Raw genomic sequence first — 5,174 nt, 5'->3', positions numbered from 1 at the left:
GGTGTCCACGCAAAATAGTAAATTGGGGATCCAAAGTATTATTTTTAAGTGTCTATGAGAAAAATTTGGCTTTGGATGTATTTATTGCAAGAAACAGTAAGTTTTCTTTTAATGTCTTTTTTTATGTGAACTTATATATAGAAGCAACTTAATATTCTTCTCTTTTTTTCCTTTTGTCTCACCCTCTCTCTTCCTCTCAAGAAGAAATCAGTTGGGAAAGCACACACACACACGCACGCACACACACACACGCAAACACTCACACACAAACCACACATACACATACACAAGTATGTGTGTGCGCTCGTTGGTGCGAATTCGCGTGCGTGTCTTTGTATCTGTGTTTCTCCTCCACTACCACTTGACAACCGGTGATGGTGCGTTTAGCGGTTCGTCAAAAGAAACCGAAAGAAGAAGTACCAGGTTTGATAAGATAAGTACTGGGGCCAATTCATTCGACTAAAATTCTTGAAGGCGATGCATCAGCATGTCTGCAGACTAATAACCGAAACAAGTAAAAGATAAAATATATATTTGTATGTACCTTACAATTCTTACATTACGATAGACACACATAAATAAACGCGTGTTGACAGGGATTTCAAGTTTCGCCTTGCGACTTACTGAACTGTGTGGCTGAATAAGCCGCGAGGCGAACCTTGAAGTCCTTGTTAACACAAATTTTATAATGAACTTATAGCTATTCTCAGAATTGGGTCACTATATCAGTAAATTTTCGGTTGTTATTTTGCAACTAGCTTAAAAAAAAATAAACTCAATTTGTATGATGTTTGTCTCTTGTAATGCGAGAAAGACGTTTCTGCAAGTTTTTGCTGATTAACCGGTACAAATGATTTGTTCATAGTAATCAAATAGATGTGCTGTACGTTAGCTCACTCCCGCCATCAAATCGACGTTGTCTGAACAGGTGCACATGTCAGGTGTCGACTGATCGCAAAGCAACGTGATGATGTGTTTTGCTCAAGAACACGACGCACCACCCGGTCCAGGAACTGAAACAACGATCTCACGATAGTGAGTGCTATACCGTAACCATTGACTTTTCAATTTAACATTCACACACACATTCGCGTGCGCGCACACACAAATATCAAATCATATGCATACACACACACACATACACACACACACACACACACACACACACACACACACACACATTATCTCTCTCTATCAGCATGCTAAACTATTTGTGAATACACCATACATAGACATTGGATAATATAGCTCTAGATGCACAAACCCCCGAAGATAGGGCAGTACATTTATGGCTAGAATGTCTCTTTTGTTTTTCGGCATCCACTTTTATTTCCATAATGAACAATCTAAAACATAAGAGATGACTTACCCTCAATAGACCAATCTCTTTTCTCACATATGTCCCTTTTCGTGGAAAGCTAAGCGGTTTCAGTAAACCTGATTATATCGTCATTAATTTAGGGAATGTACTTCTTTTAAAAAAGTCACTAGCTTTATTTTTGCTATTCAAGAGTGACTAGTAGTAAAATTGGTCTTCTTAACTGAGAAAATCTGCACTCTTGCAATCATCCGTTCATTATAATCTTCTTTGTGGAAATGCAAATCGTAAATGAGTGTGTGTCTTAGTATTAAATACTTTTGTTAGGGTTACTTCAGTAGAGAAGTGTTTCAAAGGAAGCTTTGAAAGTAGCATTCAAATCTTTCACTGACTTGTAAATTCAATCTTATCAACGACAGCAACAAGAACATCAACCATTATCTGTTGTCCATTATTTACATTATTTACAGTGGAGGTGCAATGGCCCAGTGGGTAGGGCAGCGAACTCGCGGTCATAAGATTGCGGTTTCGATTCCCAGACCGGGCGTTGTGAGTGTTTATTGAACGAAAACACCTAAAACTAAACGAGGCTCCCGCAGGGGATGGTGGCGAACCCTGCTGTACTCTTTCACCACAACTTTCTCTCACTCTTACTTCCTGTTTCTGCTGCACCTGTAATTCAAAGGGTCAGCCTTGTCACACTCTGTGTTACGCTGAATATCCCCGAGAACTACGTTAAGGGTACACGTGTCTGTGGAGTGCTCAGCCACTTGCACGTTAATTTCACGAGCAGGCTGTTCCGTTGATCAGATCAACTGGAACCCTCGACGTCGTAAGCGACGGAGTGCCAACTACAACAACAACATTATTTACATATGACGAATATTTGTCCTCATCTTGTTTGTTGTTAACACAACGTTTCGGCTGATATACCCACCAGCCTTCATCAGGTGTCTTGGAGAAATTTCGAACCTGGGTTCTCATTCCTAAGGTTTCTCCAAGACACCTGATGAAGGCTGGAGGGTATATCAGCCGAAACGCTGTGTTAGCAACAAACAAGATGAGGACAAATATCCGTCAAATGTAAATAATGTAAATAATGTACATAATTCCTCATCTCTTAAATACAGAACTGTATTATCTGTTGTTTTTTGTCCACAAGTGAGCTATGAAGAAGCAGACTTAAAATCAAAGGCTGTGACCGCTCCGTCATTATTTCAGATAATGTACGGCGGCGAGCTGGCAGAATCGTTAGCACGTCGGGCAAAATGCTTAGTGGTATTTCCTCTGCAGCTACGTTCTGAGTACAAATTCCGCCGAGGCCGACTTTGCCTTTCATCCTTTCGGAGTCGATGAAATAAGTACCAGTTTAGTGCTGGGGTCGATGTAATCGACTAGTCCCTTTCCCCAAAAATTTTCAAGGCCTTGTGTCTAGAGTAGAAATGATTATTTCAGGTCATATAAGGCAGCGAGAGGCTAGAATCGTTAGCACGCCGGACAAAATTCTTGGCGTCATTTTGTTGGTCTTCACATTCTGAGTTCAAATCCCACCGAGGTCGACTTTCTCCTTTATCCTTTCACGATTGATAAAATAAGTACCAGTTGGACACCGGGGTCGATGTAATCGACTTATCCTTCTCACTAAATTGTTGGCCTTGTGCCAAAATTTGAAATCATTATTTCAGGTAATGCAAGGCAAAATGCTTAGCGGCATTTTTCAGTCTTTACATCCCGAGTTCAAATCACGCCGAAGTGGACTGTGTTCTTCATCCTTTCAGAATCTATAGAATAAATACCAGTTGAATGCTGGGGTCGATGTAATCGATTTACACCATCTCCCGAAATTACTGGCCTTCTGCCAAAATTTGAAACCATTATTTTCGGTAATGTATTTCAGACAAATTATCTAATATGCTTTTCCTCATTTCTTTTCCTTTTTTTTTGACGGTGGCAGAGAAAGAGCTGAGGGAGATTTGGCTACTATTTCTAACAGGTCAAGCATCCATGCAGAGGTTTCTTTCTCGGGTCATCTGTTAGATCGTAAACGTGCTTTACAATAGAAATGCGTTGTTCAGGCTCAGTTACATACTTGTTACCTAAGTGATTCAACAGCCATATTGTTGAAAGGGTCCCTCCGACGAGTGACAGGAAAATCAAAACAACATGGCCGTCTCTCAGTTATCAAGGAATTTGGAGTTCAATGAAAGGCTTTTTTTCTTTTCTAATTTAGAACTTTTCCTGCATTTATCTACAAGATCTGGTATTTGTAGCTGTAACATTTCATACATGCAGGTGAATATGTATGTGTATATATTCATATATATGTGTATACATGTATTTATGTATGTATAGTGTATCTATCTATCTATCTATCTATCTATCTATCTATCTATCTATCTATCTATCTATCTATCTATCTATCTATCTATCTATCTACATAATGCAGATACACACCCATACGCACATATCTTCCTCTTCATCAGAGATTCTTTTAGGCTATGTTATTTAGCTATATATATATATATATATATATATATATATATATATATATATATATATATATATATATATATATATATATATATATATGCATGTATGTATGTATATATATATATGTACATATATATATACACATACATATATATATGTATGTGTGTGTGTATATGTGTGCGTGTATATAAATCTCTGTGTGTGTTCGTGTATGTGCGTATGTGTATATTCTTTATTCTTTTGTTTCAGTCATTTGACTGCGGTCATGCTGGAGCACCCCCTCAATGTTTTTTTTAGTCGAAGAAATCAACCTCAGAACTTATTCTTTGTAAGCCTAGTACGTATTCTATCCCTCCCTTTTGCCGAACCGCCAAGTTACGGGAACGCGCGGAGGGGTGGGGGGAAACACAGACACAAAGACACACGTACGAATATATATATATATATATATATATATATATATATATATATATATATATATATATATATATATGCATAGAGGGTGCAGTGAATAAACTGTCGTCTAAATTACGTGAAAATGAAAATCATACTGACATCTCATTCTAACAGATATATTTACCAAAATTACATGATAATATCTTGAAATACTAAAGAGCAAATTTATTCAATAAAACACGGCCTCCAGACGATTTCGGAATCCCCTGCAACTCTTCTGGACAGTCTCCTTGTTTAAGTTGATAGATACTGCCATAATCTTTGCCTTCAGTTCATCTTGATACAAGGAGTTTTGTTGGTCTCTCCCTCAAATGCGCTCTACACATAATAACCAAGGAGGTTGCAGTCTGGGAAGTTAGATAGCTAGATGTTAGGGGTGATATGGTCGTAGAAATTGTCTGACAGCCATGACAGGTTCTCCTGCTTGTGTGGCATAGATCAGAGTCCTGTTGCCAGGCATACAGTCTTCCAGCAGCAACCCTCCTGACCCAGGGCAGCACTACCTTCTCCAGACACTTGATGTAGGCCTCCGTGTTGAGTATTAAGCCGTGCAGAAAGATGAATGGGGCCATCACGTCGTCATCACTAGTGATCACTCGAAACTATGACTGGATGAATGATTTTTATCACTATAAGTACATATCCTCAGACTGACACACAAACACTCTGAAATACTCGTAGAGGAGCTTCTGGCACGAATGCCAAGCAGTACAGCATATCGTTTTCAAATTTCTGACAGAGTGAATTGCGTCATGGTGCTGTTTTTCTCACAAACGATGCCCAACTGATCCTACTAAACTGTGTACTCGACAAAACAAATAACAAACAATGCGCGAAATTAAAAGTATAAAATCGTGACAATTTATCCATCGCACCCTATATATATATATATATATATATATATATATAC

The 5,174-nt window shown here is 38.5% G+C and overlaps 1 protein-coding gene across 2 annotated transcripts in view; it reads right to left on the bottom strand.

Annotated features, from left to right (window-relative positions):
* The window catches only part of LOC106878439 (protein Wnt-7b), a 372,038-nt gene that overhangs the window by 57,777 nt on the left and 309,087 nt on the right, over positions 1-5,174 (bottom strand). The window lies entirely within an intron of this gene.

The sequence above is a fragment of the Octopus bimaculoides genome, chromosome 3 (genome assembly GCF_001194135.2).
Source record: "Octopus bimaculoides isolate UCB-OBI-ISO-001 chromosome 3, ASM119413v2, whole genome shotgun sequence".
Classification (NCBI taxonomy): Eukaryota; Metazoa; Mollusca; class Cephalopoda; order Octopoda; family Octopodidae; genus Octopus; species Octopus bimaculoides.
Note: the sequence above shows the minus strand (reverse complement) of the source record. Positions and strands in the feature narration are given on the sequence as shown.